Raw genomic sequence first — 27,525 nt, forward strand, 5'->3', positions numbered from 1 at the left:
GACTGGTGTTAATTCTAATCGAAGAACTGCTGGTGGGATGGCCTTCACAGGTGGCTTCTCCCTGGCATATCCATGTGTGCTTCTTTGCTACCGAGAGCAGTATAGAATTTCTTTGTAGGGTTCCAGAGAGGGAAATCACGACCGGATGCGTCCGGTCACAACTTAATCATTGGAGTTCGGGGAGAACTAACCGGAGCATCCGGTCAACATGACCGGAGCGTCCGGTCACCCCGTAGAGGCACATAACGGTCTGTTTTTCAGCCGGGTTTATAAATACTTCCTCCACTCGTGTGTGGGGGAACTTTTGCTCATTTCAACAGCTGAGAAACACCTTTGAGAGTGCCATGAAGAGCAAGGTCCTAGTGAGGTGATTAAGATTTGAGAATCCCAAAGAGAGTCCTCATTAGTGAGATCAAGAGTAGCATAGTGTGCATCCACCCTTCTCATTAGGCTTGTCGTGGTCAAGTGAGAGTTCGTGCTTGTTACTCTTAGTGATCGCCAACTCAAGTTTCATGATCATCCGACGGAGCTTGTGGATGACCCAACTCAAGTTGTGAGCGGTTGTGGGTGATTCACCGCAATAGAGTGTCAAAGAACCAACCCGTAGAGAGCACTTGATCCTTGCATAGATCAAGGGGGAGCTACACCCTTACGCGGGTGCTCCAACAAAGACTAGTGGGGAGTGGTGACTCTCCGATATCCTCTGCAAAACATCACCGCATTCCTCCTTGTCTCTTTACTTTGTGCATTTACTTTGAGCAATTCAATTCTTGTCATTTACATTCATAGAATTGCCATGCTAGAGTAGGATTGGAACATAGGTTGCTAAACTTTTATGTGGTAGATCAATAGAAACACTTTCTAGGCACAAGGGGTTAATTGGGCTAACCATAGGATTTAATTATTGCAAAGAAATTTTGAATTAGCCCAATTCACCCCCCCTCTTGGGCATCTTGATCCTTTCAACCTAGACTAGTGTAGGCGCTAGGGTTGTAGATGGTGGTTGGCCTATTAGTGGAGCTAGCATGGGTCCCAGCCTGGCCGGTGTGGCCGTCCAATGCCATCACTGTCGCGCTGGCAGCGCGCGGGTGGCCGAGGACCACACCGTTGTAAGGGAGGGAGTTTCCGAGGGTTTCAGTTGCATAGTTGCTCTCTCTAGGAGTAGTGACATGGACTGCGGGTTAGTTTGACCAGAGTTTAGGGGCATTTTTGCATATGTGTCATGCGCGCAGCGGGCCTCCCAAGTATGGGCCACCTCGCGTTGGGCTGCGTCCGCGCGGTGGTGGGCCACGTAGTAGAATTCATTTTTCCTTTTTCTTATGGAATTAGAAATAGCTTTATATTTTAATTTCTGAGCTAAACTTTAAAAATTAATATCAATTCACATAGGTGTCCAAAAATTGTGAAACTAATTTTGTTAGGTTCCTAAAATTGTGCTCTATCTATTAGTGCATTTAGTTCATATATATATTTGTTGATACCAACAGCTATTAAATCATTTGCGAGTATTTAGTATTATTTAGATTAGTATTTGTAGGATTTTTTTGTGGCAAATGGGTAATAGTTTTGTCCATGAAATTTTTATAGTAGATTCATTATATTATTATGTGCTCACTGTAATTTTTGTAGCCTTAGAATAGGTTGAGAAATATGGTAGCTAAGTACTCCTTGTTGTAGTATATAGGAAATCATTAATAAGAGTAAGAATATATTTTAGTTCTTAAGTAGCACTTGTAGGTGAAACCCTGCTGATTTGATGGGAATGATGATTAGCTCAGTATCTTAGTCATTAGAGCTAGCTTAATGGATGTATTCTTATTTTAAGAACTGTTGTTGCCTTAATATTGAGTGTTGCATCATCATTGCATGCATGTAGAGAACAAGTTGGTGGAGTTCGTGACCGTGGGCGAGTAGGAGTATAAAGAGGTGATTGAAGAGTACGAGGAGGAGATCCTCATGTAGGAGGATGTCCCAAAGCCACCATTGACTGACTGAGCTGACACCACGCCTGCCCAAGGCAAGCCCTGGTGCATAACCCTTATTTTGATTAAGTACTGAATATATATATATATATATATATATATATATATATATATATATATATATATATATATATATATATATATATATATATATATATATATGTGTGTGTGTGCATTTACGTTATAGGCATTTTATGGAAACCACCTGCATAAATATATCTGTCCTATGAGTCCTACTAGCATAGGTCGAGTAGCTGCTATGCTTAAGCTATCGATAGCGTGAGTAACCTGCCGTTACTCACAATAGGCGATTATTATTATCACTCATGATAAAATGGTGAAAGGAAATGGAGACCGGGCAGGGATATGGTACGGGTATTGCTGGGTGTAAGAGGTTGTGCCCCATGGCCAATGGGGCATAGCTTGGTTACATTGTTTCCCTATTTGTGTCAGGTTAAGGACCGGCCATTGCATTGTATTCTAGTCAAGTCACAAACTTATTATCCTAAGCCAATACTTGTTTATGGGAGCAAGGCAAGGCTCGTTGCTCTCTTGTCGTGGGTTCTGGCCCTTTCTAGACTGATTGATTGGAGGTGGGGATGGTGGAGGTCTAAGCACCACACTGAGTCTAGGACTCAGGTGTGGGGGCTTGGAGTCTAAGTTTGGACAGGGACCTAGACCCCTTTATAGGAGAGTAATGGGTTGGTCCTGCTTATGCCTAGGGGTACAAGCAGGGTGTGTGTTTTGGGGTACCCATCTAGGGCACATTGATTCACAAATTACTGGGTAATCTAGTATGACTTGTCTATGATCTAGCACCGTAGTAAGAACTAGAAGATGAAAGATGGTGAAATGGATCTGATTGCTCAACTCTTGCTTGAAAGTAGAACAGGTGCTTACATAGAATGGTTAGCTAATGAACTAATCATGACTGCTAATAAAACACATACACAAGGATTCACTACTAGTACTATTTTTTTCAAAAAGGAAACCCAACAAACATAAAGCTTATCATATTCTTCGAAGTCTGGAAATTATTCCCACTATTTCGGGTAAGTCTTGCGAGTACATTGTGTACTCAGGGTTTATTCACCCCTGTTGTAGGTGTAGCTTGAAGAGTAGCTGTTGTGTGGAGGATTCTTCTGGTGGGCACAGATAGATCCTTGTATCTTATCGTTAGAAGTTTATTTCAATTCCACTGTTTAAATTCTACACTCTGAACTTGGTATTGTAATAATGTATTTCTGAGAATTCTGGATGTATGAAATGGACTAAGTATTGTAAACTCATTTTCATTATTGGATCCTAGAGGAAAAATATGGATTATTCGAGTTCTCCCTTGGGGTGTGCTCAACAAAATCTATCTGATGAAGCTTGCTTTCACGGTGCTTAGTGTCTAGTGGAAGGCGAGTGCCTTCCGAAGGTGTGTTATTTTGGGCGGTTCTGCCACATGTAACCATTAAAATTTCTATAGTTAATTGAGCATCCTCAATTTTCACAAGTAGAATGTCAGTGAACAAGTGGTAGTGATCATTATTGGCCTCGGTGATGTGAATGATGGACACAAAGCATTGATTTGCTTTTAATGCCTTCCTCTTGTTTGGAACCAAATGGATAACTTGGTTGTCAACAAGGAGAAGACATAGAAAGCAAACATATGAGCTACATCTTAATACATCCAACAACCATGTAGACACCATTGGCATAGAAATGTGGCCTCAGATATGTTACAAGTTCAAAATACCATAAGGACTCACCAGTGGCACTAGAGCATATGAAATAGAAATGTAGAATCAAGAAAGCACTAGATAGAAAAATAGTTTAAGGCAGAAGCAAAGGGCCTGTATAGTTTGCCTAGACAGATAGGTATAATCAAGCAAGCACTTGAAATTAACAGGCCTAGTTGCACATAGGCATTTACAACAAGAACACTAAACATAAGCAGAAAACCAAGACATCGACAGAAAACCAACCAGTGCCACCTCCTAGTTCTTTTCATCAGCATTGGCCTAACCAAATCTGCAATGCTACAATGTTTCTTGTATACCTCATGTTCAAGCAAGGACCAAAACTATGAAGGTAGGAAAAGGCGAGAAAGGAGACCTGTGGATCAGATCTGTCGCCTCTGCCGTGGCACACGACGAACATGGACGCCAATGCCACCATGCTCCACTAGGAAGATCTACCGCCTAGCCTTCAAAAGGACACCTGAGCCACCATAGAACACTGGGGATCCTCTATTGCCACCGCCACCGCTGCCGCCGCAAGTCCAATGGGCATAGATTTGTTTCCACTTGTAGGGGATACATCCAATATATAAGTCAACCTATCCACACAGAGAACATATACTACTATTAGGACTCTAAAGTTATGTCAACACAACCAGGCGTCTAGCGCAATGGTGAAGATGATCTATTCCTTGATCTAGGTCCTAGGTTCAACACCTAGGTCTCACGGTTTTTTTAGTTTGAATTTATTAAACCCTAGCGGCAACAAGTGACACGCAAGGCATTAGGTGCCACAGGTCGGATGGAGATGGAGAAAGGTCCCACTAGCCATCGGGTCCCAAAGGTCAGATGGTCCCACAGATATACCACTACAAGGTTCTACCTCTAATGCCATGCCACATGATTGCAACACCACTAATTTGGTTGCCATAGGTGGGTCGTATTGAAACCTTTTCAAAAAATAGTTGCAATATGTGCCTATAATGAAATGGACTAAATTTGTTGCAATATGTGTGGTTTATCGTTGCAACAGGCTTGTGCTACTGCAACCATTTAAGAATTGTGTTGCAATTAGTTGGAATTATTGCAATGGCATTTTTGAGTTGCAATAGTATTGGTTTTCGTTGCAATTACTTGGTGTTATTGCAACTATATTGGATTTGGTTGCTTTTGCTTGTAACTATTGCCATGGTTATTATGGGTTGCAATAATGTTCTATGGTGTTGCAATTGCTAGGGTCGTTATTGCAACAAGATTTCCGAATGGATGCAATAGCATGTTCCTATTGCCATGGTTTTCTAGGGGTTGTAATAATCTTTTGTGGCATTGCAATTGTTAAGTACTTATTGCAACTATAATCCTAAATGGATGCAATATCATGTTAATATTGCCATGATTGTTTTTGTGTTGCTATAGACTACGCCTGATGCAATGGCCTAAAAGTGTTGCAATATACCAAAAATGGTTGCAATAGACAAAATGCTCCACGCATTAGACTATCCCTGATGCAACAGGCCTAAAAGTGTTGCAATATACCAAAAATGGTTGCAATAGACAAAATGCTCCACACATTTCTGAATAATATACCAAAAAAATGGGGGTGAGGATGATTCAAACCCGCGACCTGCCACTAAAGATGAGCATGTCTTACCACCACATCATGGTTGTGTTTGTGATTTTTTCTGGCATGTGTTCCTTATACATGTTTGGTCCAATCATTTAAAATTCAAAACCAAAAAATATGGGCTAGGCTGCATGCTTGCGCTTGGTCCGAGCAGGCCTGCTGGCACCAGCTGCAAGCTAGAGCCCATCTGCCAAGGGAATTGACGTGAAAAGGGCAATAAAAAGATACTGGCCAAGGGAATTGAATCCAAGACCTCGGACTAAAGCCAAGCGCACCAGTACCACCACACCACTTCATTGTTTGTGACTTACTTCGGCATACATTGTTCTTAACATGTCAGTGAGAGAATACAGAAATTAAATCAGAAAAAATGTTCTTTAGTTGAGACTCAAACCCAAGACCTCGACAAGGAACCAATGAAGTCTAACCACCATGCTATAGCAAGTGTTTGTGCCAAGATGGGGGAATTTTCTTCCAAGTACTAATTCCGTCCAGTTAGATGAACTGATTTGGAATGAAGAACATATGAATAGTTGGTATTTCTATTCTTAATAGTTGGTATTTCTGAAACTTTTTTAACAAGCAATAGCCTACGTATATGTTGTTGTGTAGGAGTTTCAAAAAAATTGGAACTCATTTGATATTTTCTATCTTTCAAATAAATTTCTGCGTGCTTACCGAAAGTAATTCTAAATTGAACTGTGCATACCTCCAATAGGAGTCAAAAAAATTTACAAAGAACATATTTATAGTCATACATTTCACTCTATCCCATATCCCAGAGTTGTTAGGAAAAAACATTTGTTTGCTAGGGATAATTCATCCTTCTATTCTGAAATTAAGATCAACTAATTGTAATAATTCTAAATTTTGTTAGAAAATTCTATAATTTTGCATGGTAACATGTTTTTGTTATCTAATCATCATATAAAAAACTCAAATGATTTTAACAAGGTGGCAATAGACATTGTTCACAAATTGATACATCTCTCACATAGTTATAAGTGATTAATATGAAAGATGTACCCAATTGTGAACAATGTATACTACCATTTTGTCGGATGGAGAAAATACCAATACAAGAGTTGTAAATCATGTTGGGTAGTACAACTTTGTTGTTGATGACTTTTTCATTTGAAATCATTAACTGTCCTAAATATATGTTTGAAGCTCTCATATTTTGAAATTCAAATTTTGAATTATTCAAACTAAGTCGGATAAAGAAATAACCAAAATAAAAGTTATAGATCTTTATGATTTCTACAACTTTGTTGTTGATAATGTTTTCATTTGAAATCATTTACTATCCCAAAATTCTATTCGAATTCTTATATTTTAAAATTCAAATTTTGAATTGTTGAAACAGTGGGTTCTACAACTTTGTTTTTGATGACTTTTCCATTAGAAATTATCTACTATTTCAAAATTGTAGAAGTTCATAAAAATTCTAAAAGGAAAAAAATAAAAAGAACGAACACGTGATGACATGCGTGGCAAGTGGTTCTGTCTTCATCGCTGACCACGGGGGCCCACTGTACCGACGTGGAGGCATAGGACTGGCTAGACCACGTCACCCGCCCCATGGCCTGCGCCGCTCACCGCACCATTTCATTCACACCTGCACGGGAGCAAATACTGGCTACGCGGGAACAGTGGGACCCGCTCTAATGCAACAGCCTAAAAGTGTTGTAATGTACCAAAAATGGTTGCAATAGACAAAATGCTCCATGCAGTAGACTACTCCTGATGCAACGGGCTAAAAGTGTTGCAATATACTAAAAATGGTTGCAACAGACAAAATACTCCACACATTTCTAAATAATATATTCTATTAACAAAAAAATACTCCACGGAGGATTTGATCCCAGGAACTAAAGTACAAGCAAACCCTCATCTACCACTGGGGTACTGAGGTGTGTTCGACATTAAACATACTTTATATTACTTGTTTACGTGATGAAGATGGCTAATTCACTTCATTTTTCAACATGGACGGTCACCATCCGTATCTTCCATGACAATTTCAGAAAACAAAAAATTGTCCAGCATGCTGATATTTGTGCTTATAACAGAAAACAAACATGAGTATAACAGTTTAAAGACCAACTCCAGCTATTCATTATCCAGGACAATGTGATAGTTTTCAACAAAAAATCTAGAAACACATTACTGTTGAACAAAAGATAAGTATTTAAACAAAGAAATCATCTTCTAGGCTCGATTCCCCCACCATGCATCTTTTAATTTTTTTCCCAATTTCTAGTGGGCGCGGCCGGTGGCCGGGTGACGTGGCAGGCAAGCGGCCAGGGTGATGTGGCATCCTTGCCCAAGGGTTGCCACGGAAGCAACAGTGCAACAAATTGTGTTAAAAACTATTAAATACCACAAATCTAAACAAAAGAACATGTAGCTCAGAGGATAAGTGTGGTGGTTCCTAGCTAGGAGGTTCTAGGATCAAATCCTAAATTTTGCATGTTTTTCTCTCTTTTTTCCTAATTTTTCCATTTTACTCTCTTTTTTTTCTTGATTTTCAATTTCAAATATTATATTTTCTTTTCTGTTTTTGTTTTCCCTATTTTTTTATTTCAAAAATTCTATTTGCCCCACTTGTGTCATGACAATCGCACAACTGCCAGGCGGCGACGCCTTCGGCACCATGATGTGCTCTGCCTTGCCGTTGGTCTCGGCTCCGGCTGCCTATGCATCGCCACCACTGGAGGTTTCAGGCGACGTCGGAGAAGCGCCTATGTCTTCGACTCTTCCTATATGGAAGTACTAATCTATTTGTTCCTTGTTCCTTGTTCTATTTATTTCATTATCGAATATTATAGGAGGGCATACGAGAACATTCAAGAACTACAACAAATTAATTACCTTGCAAGCATCTCCTCAAATAGATGTTGGCCGTCGTCCATGTACACATTGCCCGCAACTAGGGTGCTGTCCGGCCGCCATGCCGTGCCCCTCGCCCATGGATGGCTGGCTTTAGATGATGTGAGGATGGTTTATTCTAAGTACACAATTTCTAGCTTCTTTTCTTCCAAAAAAAGAATAGATAAAATATGTTTTTTGCATAACAATTGGTAACATAACTTCATATTTTTTAATGTCATGGTAATTATAAGGTTCTATCCAATTTTGAGGTGAATACGAGTTCAAACATGTAAAGTGCTACTTAAATCTCAAAATTTGACTTGAGTTACTACGAACTATGTGAGAGATGTCTCTATTTGTGAACAATGTATGCTCCAACTTTATCAAAATACTTAAATTTTTTTACAAGCTTAGTTATGAACCAAAAATATGTTGCCACATCAATTTGTAGAATTTTTGGATCAAATTTAGATATTATTGTAATTATTATGTGCTAATTTGGAGATAAAATTTTGATTTGTCTCTAGAAGACAACATAATTTTTCTCCATATCCAATACATGGTCTGTAATGGAACATAGGAACCTAAAAATATTTTTGTGCAATTTTTCGATTCTTATTGGAGGGACACGTAGTTCAACTTAGGATTACTATCAATAAAGACATAGGAAGTCAATTAAATGATAGAAAATACCAAATCTACTTAGAAATTATTCAAACTCCTACATGACAACTTATATGTTGCCTATTACATTTGAAAAATGTATTCATCATATTTAATATAGTTTATGTATAAGTTGCTTCACAAAGATGCCTTAATTTCTTATTTTAAAAAAAGTTGGTTCACATAAGCTTTTTAGGCGTAGGGTTGAATTTAGTTTGGCCCCCCGCCTCCTTCTTCGGTCCAATGGCACCAGCCCAAAAATTTCTCACAGTTAATTGATGCTACTACCCATCCTCCTCCTCAAATCCCTATATTTTTTAAGGGTATCTTTGTAATCTCATCCCGCACCCACGCCCCAAATCTCATCCACGTCTCCGCAATCTCACCACCATAGCCCGTTTTCTCCACCACAGACCGCATCTCCTCAGTCACCGCCGTGCCCCCATCTCCTCCTCGTCCGCCGACCACCATGCCCTCATCTCCTCCCTCCACTGACTGTCGCGGCGGACACGACTCCTCCTCTGTCAGCCAAACCTGACCGTGCCTCCCTCCTCCACGTCCGACCGTGGCTCCCTCCCCAGATCCCTCCGTGCCGTCGACCTCTCCCATGGATGGGGAGGCACAGTGGCCCCACCCCTCCCCTCCCTCTAGCCCCCGTTGCCGCCGGCCCGGCCTCTCAGAGCAGTCGCTGCTATGCCCAGCCGTCATCACGGCGGCCTCCCCACTCGGGTTCCCTCATGGGATGGCACGGTGGCTGGGCGGGGATAGGTTGTCGAGGAGGACTATCCGGTGGGGGATCTCAAGGAGGACGATGGCGGCGACTTCGACTTCCTCCTCCCTCCCCACGTCATCGTCGGGCCCGACGAGAATAGCCTTAAGAAGGTCATTGAGTACCGCTTCGACGACGATGGCAACAAGGTCAAGGTCACCACCACCACCCACGTCCCCTCACCCCGGCGTGCGATGCCTCGCTTGCTCGTTCGCTTCCCCCAGCGTGCGATGCCTCGCTCGCTCATCCGCTTCCCCTGGCGCCCCTCCATCCCCTCCCATGATCTCGCTCCAATCACGCTCCATCACACGCACGCAGCCACCTCCTCTCCCACACTCTGAGGCACGAGAGGCCTTCGAGCACGCCACCGCAACAAGAGCGAGGTTCGTGCGTGATCCAATCCATCCATCCATCCCTTCCTCCCTACCAGCGTTCCATTTTCTGAGCATAGGGGCGGCGGCACCCTTATCCTGATGCGTTCCTGCTGTCCACCTGCTACTGCTAGGATAGGCGTAGGTGATCCTAAACACGGACGCCCGCGGCGGCGCACGTCCTGTCCCCACTTCGACGTTTGGCGCAGCGGGTCGGTCGGCAGCAGGGCGATGAGGAAGTGGATCTCGAAGATCCGACCAGAGCCCCCTTGCGTCGCCTACCAGAGTCGACGTCCACCCGGGCCTTCCCTAGGATGCGACCCGAGGGCCACGGCGCTCCTGGATAGGGCCGCTTCCATCAAGGTTGGAGCCCCTCATCTGGCGGGCTCTGCCAGCGCCGCTGACTGAACATCTCTAGGCTGTGGCATGGCGTTTTAGGTTTCGGAACTCAGTTCTACTCTTGCCTAGATGCTCAGTACCAATACCAAGCCTAATTATTAATATTTCCTTGATGAATACAGTGCCAGCATGTTCCGAGTGATGCTTGTGTCAATGCAGTGTGGCTACGACAAGAGGAACTTGGTGCCCAAGATCCTTCTGCTAATGAAACAAAGGTTACCATTTTTTATTTTAAATTTAAATTAGTGAACCATTTGTTCAGACTAACCTGAGAGAGAAGTACTTAATTTGCCATGCTTTGAGGAGTTCAGAGTAGCATTGCTTCATTTTACATAAGCCGTTCTTAGAATACCAGTGTTTTTTAATGGTATTTGTGTAGACTAACCACATAAAAAATACTAAATTTGTCATTTGGGAGGATTAGCGTTCATACTCAAATGGGAACCTGAAAAGGTGAGATGATATTTTCAGGATGTAATTGTTTCTGATCAGTACCTTTGTCCTAAAGCACTATAGATTTTTGTTTGGTTTCTTTTTTTAGTTTCTGAGTTTGTGTTTGTTGGTTGATGAGTACTGCTGGGCAAAAATAGTGCATAATAGATTCATAGTACCATTGACAAATTATAGGACGTGGCACTATTCTTAATTTTGGGTTTGAAACAGATTGTGTTTTGATGACTTGTTGGATGCAACCATCAGAAGTTGGCTGGATTCATTCCAACTTTTGCAGGTACTAATTAAATACATTCCTACTTAGAGTTTCCTTTCCCAATCCCCATGCTGTAATTATCCTTTTGGTTTTCAGCTCATGAATGGTGTTGAAATTTAGTTGGCATAAAATTGAATCCAGAGATCCTATATAATTGTTCTTTTGGTTTTACTTGGGCTGTTAGCTTTACGTGGGAGTAGAGTTTGCTATGATTCCTAACTCTGTGATAAAACATGAAAGATTTATTCTATCACATATTTAGCCCCATGCTTACTTTAATCCACATTTAGTCACACCTTAATATGGGCATACAGGAAGCTAATAGCCTGCTGGTGCCAATGTTATTTTATTTATTTTTTATGTGTGCGCTGCCAAAGCCAAAACAGGCTGCGTGGAGCCAAAATGGGCACAACAGAGTGTGCCTCCTAATGGGTGGAGATTAAATGTTGAAGATTTTGTTGGCCTGCTTAATACCTTAGAGCTACACGATTCTTCTAATAAAAAGTGAATGGTCATAATTGTTAAACATAAAATGTTGGAAGGTTTTGTCTGCTTGTTTTATTATGATGGCTACATAGACCAAATTTCAAGAAAACAGGTTACATACAGCTATCAAATCTCTCTTCAACTGTTCACAAAATCCGTTAGTTTGTGAAAGAACGTAAGAATCTGTTTGCTACAATAATTTTTTTCTTGACAAGGTACATGAAATGGTAACCAAGATTCTGTCACTGAAAGGTTTATATGCAGCTACTACTCCCTCCTGTCACAAGTGCTTGTCGTTTTGGAAGTGCCTGTAGTCAAACTTCCAAAACTTTGATTGTCGATAGCCTTTTAATTTATATTGGAAACATGCAAATCATGTGTAGATATTTCATGGGTAATATTCTAGTTTTGTTGGGTTTCGTAAATATATTTTAAGGCAATGTGTGATCCCTGGCAACAAGTCTTTGTGACTAGAGGTGGTTTAATTTTGGTTCCTAGTTCTTTTGCCTATGACCTGATGCATTTTGCTAATATTTTTTTATGGCTACATTATTTCAGGTATCTTAGGATCATTATTTCATAGGATTGAAGATTCTAAACAATCTTGTAACGAAAATGAACTAGGTGAGACACGTAAATATTTTTGAAGTCAGTATAGAGTATACACTCCATAGGTGTTAGCTTCCCTTTTGAATTTGATGTAGCATTAACGCATTCATGTCTTACGCTGTTGCTAGTACTTTGCTTACTGTGATTTATCCTAGTCGAGTTGTTACTCTTGGAAAAATGTATTATCGTCCTTTTATATTTCTTATGTAAATGTCATATTTCCGAAGCAGTTGCTGGGACAATAGCAATGATTTTCAGTTGTTTGGCTGCTTGCAATGTTTTTTTAACAGAAGTGAAAGTGCCTGATCTAAAATCATATAGTCATTTGATGGATAATTTTACTTTGAATGAATCAGGAAATTTGAAACCCTTTAGTCTTTAATTTGTGATTCCAAATTACTTACCTTCAAAATGGTTCAATCCATGCTGTTGTTGCTAAAATAATACAATTTCAGTTTATCTGATGCATATACCAATGCTAAAATAATACAATTTTAGTTCGAGTGGAGCGCACAAGTGATGGACGGTCGATGTCAAGCTGACCTTTGCTATAGTACTTCACATAGCTTATTACATTTTGAACTGTTCAAAGTAGCTACTGTGAGTCGGATACCTTATGTGTTTCAGTTGTTGTGCGTGTGTTATCGACTAAGTTTGACATTGGATGTGGTTTCATTAATGAGTTGTACGAACAAAGCATATTTTGGATTAATGGATGTCTAAATGCTTCTTTCATCATCTATTATTCGGCATGCAATTATTGTTTGAAGCAAACAAAGCGTTGCAATATGGACTATCGATAAAATAATTTGGCGTTGCAATATATGATATAGCAACAAACAAACGGTGTTGCAAAAAACATCATACCAATGGAATAGTGGGCGTTGCAATAGAGTCTTCAAATTGTAGCAACACAATAATTAGCGTGGCAATAGAGGGTCCAACAATAGCAACTAGTATTGATCGTTGCAATAGAGAGGCAACCTCTAGCAACCAAATATTTATCGTGGCAATAGACGGTTTCACCTATAGCAACCAGTATTGATCGTTGCAATAGAGAGGCTACCTCTAGCAACAAAATATTTATCGTGGCAATAGACAGTTCCACCTATAGCAACCACCGAGATAGTGTGGCAATAGAGGGTAAATCTATTGCAATGCTATTGATGTGTGGCAATAAGGTCTATTGCAACACCCAATATCGTTGCTAGTGCACCTATTTTGCCACGCTTTGGGTACATGGCAAAAGGTATTTCTAGCAACACCGGGTGTGTTGCAATAGTAACTATTGCAACACCCACGATAGTTGCCTATACTATGGGTTGCAACACTACATGGCATTGCAACAACACTCCTTGGTGTTACAATAGGGGAAAACCTATTGCAACACCAAAATGAGTCGTTGGGCAAACCTTTTGCCACACTTACCATGACAACGCCTACCAACAAAAAAAAAGTGTTGCAATTTTGTCTATCACAACCATTTTTGGTACATTGCAATGCTTTTAGGCCGTTGCATCAGGGGTAAAACCTTGTAGTGCATGTGACACGCAAGCCATTAGGTCCCACAGGTCCATCAGGTCCCACATGTCGAATGGAGATGGAGAACAGTTCCACAGGTACACGTGACACGTAAGCTATCGGGTCCTATAGGTCGGATGATGAAGGGTCCCGTAGGTACTGGTTGGATTGAGATAGGACCGAGCGGAGACTTCTATGATGAATTGCAAGCATCACGGATGAGTAACTATAGGTTCATAGGTTCATGTCGGATGGAGAAAGTATAGTGTAGAGATCTATGACGAAACCATTCGTTATAGATCAAATATTGTCCATCACAGATGCATAATTAGTTCAATGACCCTGTTCGTCATAGGTTTAAACGAGATCATCACAGATGAGTCGCGCGAGTGATCTATGATGAAACCCGACCCACTTCTATGATGTTTTTTGTGACAATGCCTGATTTCTCATAGAAAGGGAGGGTTATAGGATCTGTAAGGAAAATGGACCCTTGGCCCATTTACTTTGGATTTTGGTGTTTGATGACCAACACAACCAAATTGGACTAATGAATTTGCAAGTGTTTATTTTGTAGTTCAATAGGGTGCAAGACGTGACTTGGACGAAGGCGACGTGATGATCCGATGATCAACACCTTAAGCAAGACCTTAGGAGCACAAGAAAAGACCCAAGATATCAAGCAAAGTCCAAGCATGAAGATAGGAACCAAGCCGTACGCAAGATCATGAAGAAACGAGCTCGTAGAGGCGACCGGACGCAAGGATCGGACGCTGGAAGCGCGACAGGACACTGGACTGGTGGCTCGGTAGACAGGTGACCGGACGCGAGGACCAGACGCTGGTGGCAACCGACCGGACGCAGGAACACAGTGTCCGATTAAGTATAGAGAGGTTCCAGGCGCGCGAAACTACGACCGAACGCGTCCGGTGGCAGGCGACCGGACGCTAGCAGCGTCCGATCGGTGGTTCGCGGCTACAACGGTCGGGATGACCGGATGCATCCGGTCAGGACGATTCAGCGTCCGGTCAGTAGCAGAATTGCGGGAGTTCGACCCCAACGGCTACTTTCTCAGTGGGGCTTATAAATACAATCCCCAACCGGCCATTTGAAGGGTGTGGAGCTGAGGAAACATACCAAGGGTGTTGATACACCATTTTAGTGATCTCCACATGCATAGTGCTTAGTGTTTTATTAGGTGATTAGCATAAGTGCTTTGCGAAGTGCTTAGGTTGATTAGACCACCGCTTATGCGCTTGCTCTAGGTGTTTGCCTAGTGTTTAAGTGAGGTTTGCATACCTCTTGCCACCCCGTGCTTGCGAGCACAAGTGTTGTACATCGGAGGGGCTTGAAGTCTTGCGAGATCACACCAACCGCGTTTGTGGTGTGGCCGCCACCGTGTACCAAAGGGAACAAGGCCCGCGGCGTTTCAGCCAAAAGCTTGATAGTGAAGACGGTGGGGAGCATCCAGGAGAGGCTTGCCGAGAGGCACATCGGAGACCCACTTGCGCATGGGGAAGGCCCGAGGCTATCCACGGAGTTACCCGGCCGGGAGCTTGGCCCTTGCGAGGGATTCCTTGCGAGGGGCTCCAACGAGGACTAGGGGGAAGCTTGCGCGCTTCTCGATACCTCGGTAAAAATACCGGAGTCATCGACGGGAGTTTGCATATCTCTACCTTGCTCTTTAAGCTTCCGCATTTACATTGATCATATTATTATCATTTGCGGTAGAGATAGCAACACACTAGCAAAACCATAGTTGCACATCTAGATAGATTATCTTTTGCGTAGGTTTTGCTAGAGATTAAAAAAAGAGGCCATAGTTTAGAGTTAGATTTTTTAAGTTGCCTAATTCACCCCCCCCCTCTTAGGCGTCACGGTTCCTTCAATTGGTATCAGAGCCGGTTGGCTCATATTTGGACCTTTGGCTTAACCGCCGTTGAGCCGACGCTATTGTAGAGTGGTTGAGATGGATACCGCTAGGCCTCCACAATTTGACGGCACTAACTTCCCATACTATAAAGCTAGAATGGCTTGCCACCTTAAGACAGTTGATTTGGGTGTATGGAGAGTCACTCGCGATGGGATGAAACCCATTAAGAATCTCGAAAAGCCTACAAAGAGTGAGGAAAAAGAAATACATTTTAATGCTAGAGCTAAGAATTGCTTGTTTGAATCATTTAGCATGGATGTGTTTAACCAAGTGTTCACCTTAAATACGGCACATGAAATTTGGTTAAAACCCCAAGAGCTCCATGATGGCACAAGTAATGTCCGTGAGCAAAAACATTGTCTAGCCAAGCAAAATTATGACTCCTTTGCTATGAATGATGATGAGCTTGTTTGTGATATGTACTCTCGATTGAATCTAATCATCAATGAGCTCCATTCAATAGGATTATTAAAGCTAGATGATGCGGACATCGTGAGGAAGATCATCTCCGTGCTACCACAAAAGAAATATGCAAGTATCATCACCATCCTTCACAACATGGAGGACTTGAGCAATATGACCCCGGGTATAGCCATTGGCAAGTTAGTGGCATTTGAAATGTTACGTAAGATGGGGCAAGAAGAAGCTTCTTCATCAAGCAAAGGCAAAGCTCTCGCTTGTAGCGAGAAGAAAAAGATGAAGGGCAAGAAAGTTGAGTCAAGCTCAAGCTCAAGCTCCTCAAGTGAAGAAGAAGATGAGGATGATGATGATGATGAAGATTCAAGTGATGATGATCAATCTTCCTCCTCCACCTCCGACCTTGATGAAGAATCAATCAAACTTATCAAAAAGGTGGAGAAGATGATCGTAAGGCTCAATGTCAAGGGTGTGCCCATCCAAATTCAAGACCTTGTTTTCACTAATCAAAGAAACGAGCAAAGAAAGAGGGGATGCTATGGATGCGGCGAGTTGGGGCACTTTGTGGAAGTTTGTCCAAACAAGCCCACACCCAAGACAAAGAAAAAGGCATGCAAGAACAAAGCCCTCACAACAATAAGGTCATGGGATGATTCTTCTAGTGAAGAAGAAAACCATCACAAGAGGCGAGGTCACAAGCACTCATCATCAAGCTCTTCTCGTGTGTGCCTTATGGCACGAGGTAACGAAAGCTCATCCTCTAGTGAGAGTGATAGTGATGATGATTTGCCTTCTTACAATACAATTGTGCAACAAAATCTTAAATATGCTAAAGTTTGCACTAGTCAACAAAAGAAGCTCAAAACTTTAAAAGAAGAGCTAGGTAGTTCACAAGAAGCATACAAGAATTTGCTTGAACAATATGAAAACTTTGCAAATCTCAATGTTGAACTATCTACTAAAATTGAGCAACTTGAGGCTAGTGCAACAACAAGTGCATGCACAATTAATAATAAGCAACTTGAAAAGAAAAATGAAAAATTAAAAGAAAAATTAGCTAGCTCACAAAATGATTATCAAAGTTTGCTTGCTAAAATGGAAATCATGTGCAAACATTGTGATGAGCTAACAAATAAAGTTGCTAATCTTGAGGCCGTAAAAAATACCCCCACCAAGGCATCTAAAAAGAAAAGTTCTATCATTAAAAAGGATGCCTCTACTTCTTGCAATGATTTATGTTTAGACTCACCTTTGTGCAACCAAGTTTGTGTTGAGAAAGTTATTGTAGATACATGCACACAAGAGGTTGCAAAGGAGAATGAGCAACTCAAGCAAGAAGTAGCTCGCCTCACCAAGGACTTGACTCAAGTGAAAGGCAAGGCGAAGCAAACCCAACTTCATCAAGATAACACCGTCAAGGGAGTGAAGAAGCTTGATGAAGGACAAACCGTGGTTTCTTACGTGTGCCACAAGGAAGGTCACAAGTCCTATGAGTGCAAGGTGAAGAATGGGGGAGGAGCAAAGAAGAAGGAGAAAAAGCAAACAAGCAAGCTCTCCAACACCTACACCAACAAGGTGGACAAGAAGGCCTCCACACCTTATCTCTTGAAGAAGAAGAAGAAAAATGACAAGGTGGTGGCCATCAAGGTGAACAAGCAAGCTAACAATGGGGTCAAACGCTTTTGGGTGCCAAAGGAGATCATTTCAAACATGAAGAGCACCAAGAAGGTTTGGATCCCGAAAGGGAAGTGAGAAGTCCGTCGGTCTTCGGGGAATTTGGAGACTTGGCAAAGTTTAGGTGCATTTCATGGGGTGCATCATGATGGACAAAGTTATTGCCATGTAGGTTAGTGAATACTATGGACCCAAATTCCCCTTCCCATGTTAGGTAACTAGATGCCATTACTTCCAATGTGTATTCATTTAAATTGGTTTGTTTTTCAATTGATCTTCTATTAAAGCATCTAGTTATCTTTTATGCCTATGTTTGCATTTACATGCTTTCATCTTTTGTTATGCATTCAATAGGTATATCATATGGTAGGTTTGCTCGGTTTTATTATCAACCCTTGGAGCAAACCTACATGGTTTAAAATTGCTTAGAAGCATGGCACATAGCTTGTTTTACAATTTTTTATCTAATATGTGCCAAAGTCTAAATTATAGATAATCTCTCCCAAATATCATCTTTCAAAGTGGTATTTTGATACTTAAATTAATATGCACAAATGTCACAAGTATTCAACACTTGTGTGCACAAATTTAGGGGGAGCTTAATCTACAAGTTGGATGCCTTGAGACTAACACTTGTTCAAATGATATCAATTTTTCTTGAAAACTATCACATTTGTAGTAGTCTCATTGTAAGGAAATTGGAGTCCCCAGAGTTAAGCATCATTCTTCAATTGGCTTCATCATGTTAATTTCATTTCATATTTACATGCTTTCTCCATGCATTATATAGATTAAACTCTCTTGAACAATAAATTGCTATCTATGCATATGCTTTGTTTTCTATCATATGTATGCATATATTTAGGGAGAGCTTATTCTATATAATATGAGAGTCAAATTTTGTGATCCATTTCACTCTATATAAAAAGGATCATGAAATTTGACCCTCCCTTGTGCTACTAATGTCTTCCTTTTTGGTGTTTGATGCCAAAGGGGGAGAATTTGAAGGACCAAAGGCAATCATCAAGTTGATGTCTACAGGTGGTAATGGTCCGAGAAAGGGAGGAGAGTGAATTATGGATTAGTCTAAGTAGTGGGAGAATTTTCTTTAGAAAGCTAGGCTTTAAATCCATAATATCATATGGGGACATTTACAAGGGCAAGACAAGCTTTTAAGTAAAGTTTCAATTGGTATCTATCAATTAGTATAATATAAACTTGCCCTTTGCATTGTATCCTAGCAAGTAGGTAGTTTTTAACTCCCAAACTCTTATTATTTGCTTGCTTTGGTCGTGTTGGCATCAATCACCAAAAAGGGGGAGATTGTAAGGAAAATGGACCCTTGGCCCATTTACTTTGGATTTTGGTGTTTGATGACCAACACAACCAAATTGGACTAATGAATTTGCAAGTGTTTATTTTGTAGTTCAATAGGGTGCAAGACGTGACTTGGACGAAGGCGACGTGATGATCCGATGATCAACACCTTAAGCAAGACCTTAGGAGCACAAGAAAAGACCCAAGATATCAAGCAAAGTCCAAGCATGAAGATAGGAACCAAGCTGTACGCAAGATCACAAAGAAACGAGCTCGTAGAGGCGACCGGACGCAAGGACCGGACGCTGGAAGCGCGACCGGATGCTGGACCGGTGGCTCGGTAGACAGGCGACCGGACGTGAGGACCGGACGCTGGCGGCAACCAACCGGACGCAGGAACACAGCGTCTGATCGAGTACAGAGAGGTTCCAGGCGCGCGAAACTGCGACCGGACGCGTCTGGTGGCAGGCGACCGGACGCTAGTAGCGTCCGATCGGTGGTTCGCGGCTACAACGGTCGGGATGACCTGACGCGTCCGGTCAGGATGATTCAGCGTCCGGTCAGTAGCAGAATTGCGGGAGTTCGACCCCAATGGCTACTTTCTTAGTGGGGCTTATAAATACAACCCCCAACCGGCCATTTGAAGGGTGTGGAGCTGAGGAAACATACCAAGGGTGTTGATACACCATTTTAGTGATCTCCACATGCATAGTGCTTAGTGTTTTATTAGGTGATTAGCATAAGTGCTTTGCGAAGTGCTTAGGTTGATTAGACCACCGCTTATGCGCTTGCTCTAGGTGTTTGCCTAGTGTTTAAGTGAGGTTTGCATACCTCTTGCCACCCCGTGCTTGCGAGCACAAGTGTTGTACATCGGAGGGGCTTGAAGTCTTGCGAGATATCTTGGGTCTTTTCTTGTGCTCCTAAGGTCTTGCTTAAGGTGTTGATCATCGGATCATCACGTCGCCTTCGTCCAAGTCACGTCTTGCACCCTATTGAACTACAAAATAAACACTTGCAAATTCATTAGTCCAATTTGGTTGTGTTGGTCATCAAACACCAAAATCCAAAGTAAATGGGCCAAGGGTCCATTTTCCTTACAATCTCCCCCTTTTTGGTGATTGATGCCAACACGACCAAAGCAAGCAAATAATAAGAGTTTGGGAGTTAAAAACTACCTACTTGCTAGGATACAATGCAAAGGGCAAGTTTATATTATACTAATTGATAGATACCAATTGAAACTTTACTTAAAAGCTTGTCTTGCCCTTGTAAATGTCCCCATATGATATTATGGATTTAAAGCCTAGCTTTCTAAAGAAAATTCTCCCACTACTTAGACTAATCCATAATTCACTCTCCTCCCTTTCTCGGACCATTACCACCTGTAGACAGAGTTACCCGGCCGGGAGCTTGGCCCTTGCAAGGGATTACTTGCGAGGGGCTCCAACGAGGACTAGGGGGAAGCTTGCGCGCTTCTCGATACCTCGGTAAAAATACCGGAGTCATCGACGGGAGTTTGCATATCTCTACCTTGCTCTTTAAGCTTCCGCATTTACATTGATCATATTATTATCATTTGCGGTAGAGATAGCAACACACTAGCAAAACCGTAGTTGCACATCTAGATAGATTATCTTTTGCGTAGGTTTTGCTAGAGATTAAAAAAAGAGGCCATAGTTTAGAGTTAGATTTTTTAAGTTGCCTAATTCGCCCCCCTCTTAGGCGTCACGGTTCCTTCAGGATTGTCATCACTGATCTATATTGAAACAAAAATATTCATCATAAAAACGATCTTCGATGATGATTTTGGATTCGTCATTAGCATTTTCGTTATAGAAGTGGATATTTCTAGTAGTGGTTTGTGCTAAATTGACTATGAACATGCATGTCACTGCCTAGGTGCTAGTGGATATGAGGTTGCTATGCTTGTGCACTCTGTTGTGTTTGCTCTGCTGCTTATGATCTAGCTTATATATATTACGCTATATAAATTATAGTTTTAGTAATTGTGATCTAGCTTATTTAGGATTTTAGTGCTATTTAAATTCTCTGCTATTGATGTGTGATGAGAACACAAGCACTTTTGTGACAGTATTTGTGACTATGATGCTACTTTCATATTTGGTATGTGCTATGATGCTACTTTCACATTCGGTATGTGACTATTTAGGGAACCTGATGTACCTAGTCAAGACAATGCATCCTAGTTTCAGTGTTAGATCATTTATTGCTGCTAGGAACGAATTGCTGCTACTATTATAGGAATGAATTTCTCTGCTATTGGATCATCACTGTCATAGTTACATCCACAAGGTACCATACACATTACAAGGGGATATGGGCATAACATTATATTACAAGCAAATTAGGTTTTCAAATTTTACCCCAGAATGCTCCTATCTCTTAGAATTGATTTTAGAGCTGCCTCCTATCCCTCTGACCTCCAGCTCCTATCCTGCATAAATAAGATAAGTTTAGCAACTTTCTATGCAAAACTAAACGTAGCAACATGCTATTGAAAACTAATGAGTTCTCATACTAGATCAATGAAGTCTCTTGGAATCACTCACATGAGCATCATTTTTTGCTTACTTGCCGTTTTCGGCGTCTTTTTGCCGTGGGGGCATCCTCTTTATGGCCATCTCTTAGGTATGGAGTTAGCTCGCTCGCCAAAATCACAGGGAGGAAGGTAGTATCCAAAGGAGGCACTTCATTGGATTGATTGAACTCTTCCTCGTCCACTGGATTTTCAAGTCTGACAACCCACTTTTTCCTAGGGAGAACCACTTGTCATTACTTGTTTCTAGTGTCGCGCACATAGAAGATTTGGGAAACCTCACTTGTGACTACAAATGGCTCGTCCCTATACTCAACTTGTTGAAGGTCAATAGTAGTGAAGCCATACATGTCTTTCATGACACCCTAACTTCCCTGAACCCATCGACATAAAAAAACAGGCACCTTGAAGCCTGGATACAAGAGTTCTCATATCTCTTCAATCTAACCATAGTACGCTGTCTTCTGCATCTTGTTATCAAATGCATCTACATGAACAACACTATTATGGTACACGCACTTCTTGTCTTGATCAATTGTGTAAAAGGTGTAGCCAATTATTTCATATCCTTGATAAGTTGTGACTATGAAGAAAGGGCCCTTTGCTAGCTTTCAAAGCTTTCCATCTAGTTTAGAGCTTGAACTGCCAAGTCAATTTCTAAACTAGATGTTGAACCAACTCATATGTGCCCTCGCTAACCAAGCTTCACCCCGGTATGGGTTTTCTTGCCTCAACATCTCCATATGCTCTTCGATGTAAGGTTCCACTTCTGCCGTGTGCTGCAATACTAGAAAGTGGGCTCGTTGGAAGGCATCTGCATCTAAAGCAATTTGGTTCTCCACAACACACCCTCTACCCGCTAGCCTTCCCTCATGGCAAGTCTTGGAGATGCTAATTGGATTAGTGGGGTCCATGTAATTGAGGCACCAGTCAACCACCTCCTTAGTAGAATAGCACTGCGCCATGCTTCCCTTAGAGCACTACGCCATACTTCCCTTAGGATGGACTTGACTCTTGGCATACCTTTTCAGAGTACCCATAAATCTCTCATACGGATACATGTGGTGGAGGAACATCCACTACAACACTTGCACCTTTTATAGCCATGTCGTAACCCACATCGCAGTCTAATTTTGGCCTTGGCAGTAAGCTATCAACAGTGATGGTCATAGCCTTCACTGTCAGCATCTAGGACTGACTATAGTGTACATTAACATCGCTGATTGGCTTACGATTCATCTGTGATTAGGTCCTTACTTCAGTCGCATTGGAGCAATACCCGGCTATGGCTGTACACTAACACTGCCGCATTGGCAAATGATCCAACTATGTTGACGCTATCAAAACCATCGTGTGGGCACATTAGCCGCCTATGTAGTGGTCACCAGCACTGTCACCTTGTACTTCAACTTGACTGTCAGCGGTGCGGGTTCACTATCGGTTCGATTGTTGAGACACTTGTGGAGAGGTTAACACCACCGTCGCTTTAGTGTATGATCCGCCAGTACAATAAATGGCCCTTAATAGCTTACTAAACATAAAGCATACAAATATAATAATTGCATCCATAAACTATGTTCTTACAATAATAATGGACGCTTACCATAATATCTTTCTCAATTGATGTCCTAACACAAGCGGTACATAGATTGCAAACTAAAGGTACTAATCTCTACAGGCTTACATAATGAAACGACAGAGCAGTACTCCTCCTATATGGCACTCCTGCTTGCTAGGAAAAAATGAATATAATTAGTGCATCCTTCGAATTGGTAGGCAATGCACCATGGAACCCCTCTTCTTCCTCCTAGCTAATGCAGGAAAATTGTTCAAAAGCACTCAGACTCCACCTACACAAAGCAGCACAATTAATAATATTCAACACACCATTCCTTTAGTTTGAAGCCCAAATTGGCCTATATATAAAATCAAAACAACTACCTACCCTGAACAAAGGCATGATGTAATTACAACAAAATACAACATATGCACCTTTACTACTCTGCTAATGACTCCATGAACAAGGGAACATAAGTAAGATAGTGAGGTCCGCCGCTCATACATAATAGTTTCTCGGTACTTCTAGGATAGCCGATGGCCTAGACAGGGAGGACATGAACTTTACTATAGTTCATGTCATATGCAAGCAGTGATTTGTCCTACCCAATAAGGAAAATCAAATTCTATTCTGGATGAACTACAATCACTATATAGGCCGCATCACAAACCTCAGTTCCAATTTCAATATTCTTCTTTCCAAATAGCTCTAGCATGGTCACCTTATGCTTCAATGTCCATTTATTAGTACCATAGTCTTCAAGGATCTAGATTGAAAGCTCATACCTATTCAAAGTATCAGCAGTACATAAACACAACTGACCCTGAGCTTCATGGATGGAGATTGCATCACTAGTTGGCCTACGAATTTTCCTCCATGTCTTTCCCTCCATATCAATAGCAACTACCTAGGTGAACTCCAGCATGTGCATAAAACCATTAATAAACACACCTTTCCCATATGTGGAAACTACAATACCCTCGCCCCATTTAGATTCTTTAAAGATCCATGCTCTAGTTTTAGATGAGTAGATGTTGACACCTAAGGAGTCATCATCATTGATCCCATATTCAAACACATGGAAGTGTGAGAAGATTGTCAGATCGAACCCCAAGCGAGCTGAACCATAAGAATGGATGCTACCCGATAGTATCAACCATTTCTAAGTCACCGGATTGCAGATAGCATAGCGAAACCTAGAGTACCAGAAGAGGATGAGGCCCAAGGAGCAATATGAGATCATGACATCCTAAATGGGGAAGGGCAAGAAGGAGAAGGGGGGTATTCACCATTGACACTGGTGAAGTTGTGTTTGCATTTCTAGATACGGTAGAAGAATCTGGCGAGAATCTAGGGTAGCTCCTTACGTTACTCGGATCCTAAGATGAGGCTATTCTAGGAGCGACAGACACACTTACAGCTACACAAGGAGCAGGTGGTGAGGTGGCTGAGGATGAGGACCAAGACATGGTCTAAGAGGATGGCCACTTTGTTCCTCTTATTGGGGGCCTCCTCCTCCATCTTGATGAGGATCTGGTGGAGCAGGGATGGCAATGGAAGCGGCGACATTGTCACCTGAATCAGAGAAGGAGTGACTACAAAGATGTGTTTGTGAGCTTGTTAATAATCAGATGGAAGCTTCATTCGTACTCAAATGAGTGAAGAAGGGAATAAAAATCCAAGAACAATGCATAAGGGATGTGCAAAAGCATTACCATTGTCTTTGGATCTTGCGGCATTGAGCTCGAGCGGTGATGGCGGTGATGAGTACCACCCTGGTCATCGGTGGATCTATGTTGTCTACCTGTCGGTGAGGCGTATCGGTGTGGAGCACTAGCTTGTCGACGTTTACTAGTGGCTTGCACACCGCTAAGTTGGGGCGGCCGCGCAGTTTGGCACTGGGGAGCAAGGGTGGTTATGAGGAACAACAACACTAAGGAGGAGAAAGATATGGTGGGGAGCATCCTTTGTAAGGAACTATATCAGACATGGGAATGCAAATTTCTAAAAAACTTTGTAAATACGCACAGGAGTGACGCGTAGGACTCACGCGTGGGCTTGGAAATTGACAAAAGTGGCGGTGAAGGCTACTGACAGTGATGATTGGGAGATGTTAGCACCTACTAACGATGGATGTGTCATATGATCTATGAACTCTAAAGCACACAAATGGAATGTTCAAGTCACAGCAAATAGAGATGAAATCAAAGTAATAACTACTAATATTATGAACATTTTTATTCAAAATGTAGAGGCATGTTACAATAGAACTACTCATGGGGAGTGTTACAAACAATATCCTCTACATCCACCATGGCTGAGACGTCATTGCCTATAGCGGAGAACTTGCCAATCAGGTTCTAGCACTGCCGATAGCTCGTGTCTCCCGGGAACCATGGCTTCACCATGGTTAGGTCCTCACCAAGCTAAAGCTAGACGGTGGCCATGGCCAAAGCAGCCCCTAGGTGAATGTAGTATGTGACCACCTCCACAGCCCATAGTGGCACAGTGTGGAGGCAGTCTACTAGGGTCATCCCCGTAGGCACAGGAGGTGAAAGCACATGGACAGCATTGCTTGCTGCCACATGGAGGTCCTGGTAGCGCCTGTTGCTCTCGGCCGCCATCTAGGAGGAGACACGGGCGTTGTCCTTAGCTACCTAGCGAATGCATATCGCCTCCACCACCTAGCCTTGTGTGACGATCAGCAGCTCCTGGATGGCTGCTCCTAGACATCTTAAAAAGGAGACAAGAAAATGCTACAACCGAAGACATGATGTCGCACGTAGTGAAAGAGCAAGATCATATCATGCCGAATGCCTTACCAGCGAGGCGTGCCTAGGCCTCAGTGGTTGCAGGCTCTGCCGCAGCCATTTCCTACTTCACGGTGGCAATGGAGATTGGCATTTGGTCCACCTCTCGGCTCTCCTCATGGAGGACGGAGGTGGCCATGTCTAGCTACTCCACCAACATGAGGACATCATCCGCCCCCATCATCATTGTCAGAGACAGCCGGAAGTGGGGATTGGCTCTCTAGTGGTGGCGCCACCAAGCTGCCCTCCCCATCTTGTCACAGCATTGCACGATAGTGGGGATGAGCAGGGACAACCTCCTGGTGACTCTTCCATTGGGTGCTTCTTTGCCCGTTCTGCCATTGGATGAGATGTGAAAGATGGGGAGTTGAGGCGAAGCACTGGATGAAGAAGATAGAAGTTTGAGAGAAAAGGAATCATGTACTATCTTCCCCACCTTAGCCTCCACTTTTATAGAAGGATTGGCGAGATAGGCGTCCATTGGACTTGACCACGTGGCTCGGCCCATCTAGCGCTAACCACGATCTAAGGGGAGACGAAGTGATGAACCGCTAGCCTATTTTATTCTTATCAACTGCGTTGAATTATTTTTTGTAATGGCAGAGGTGGGTAATTTACATGCAAAATTAGGGGGTTCACATGGTTTACATATACAGTTTACGTGGTTCACATGGTTTACACCGTTGGGGCCTCTAATTAGTAATCGTAAGATAAAAGATTCTATCATTCTGAATTTTTTTTTTGCATTTTCATACACGGTTTACACGATTCACACGGAGGATGATGATTGACTTCCTCGAGACATTTGACATCCTTGTGCCATGGAGCATTCAAGAATAGAGCGATTATAAAATCCCAAGAGGGTTTTTTGGAACTCACCTTGCTCCGCTCCGACCCCCTCCCTAGTGCTCCACTATGCCGTGACATCGCTCACCGACTCGAGGATCTGTCTTTTGCAGCCGCCACGCATGTCCTCATTCCATGGAGAAGCTCCTGGTGGATATGGCTATTGAGATTGCTAGCCGCGTCACTGCGGCTACAGTGGATCCCATGGAAGATCTTGGCAGTCTGCAGGCAACCTATTTGCAGATGTGTAGGGTGTGTGGCGACGCCATAGTGGGGCGGAGCATACCACTAGGGTGGGTGCTGCTGCATGGGATACTATAGGGTCAAGATGGTGGACTAGAGGGGGATGAATAGTCCTTTCTAAAACTTAAATGTGTCGGCTAACTAAAACAAATGCAAAAATAAAACTATCGGTCTAGCCAAGACTACACCCCTCTATCTATGTTCACTAGCACCTTATAAAAGATCCTAAACAAGCAAATAAGGTGCCAGCCTAGCAAGATCTCACCTAACCAATTCTAGATGCAAGGTTACACAAACCTATGCCACTAGTACTTTGCACACCGGGGAGCTCCTACACAACAAGTAAGAAAAAACACAAAGCTCCTAAGCTCACTAGCAATGTTCAAAAACAAGGCAACCAATGCCAAATTAGAGAGCACAAATTACTTAGCTACAT

This window comes from Miscanthus floridulus, chromosome 4, assembly GCF_019320115.1.
Source record: "Miscanthus floridulus cultivar M001 chromosome 4, ASM1932011v1, whole genome shotgun sequence".
Classification (NCBI taxonomy): Eukaryota; Viridiplantae; Streptophyta; class Magnoliopsida; order Poales; family Poaceae; genus Miscanthus; species Miscanthus floridulus.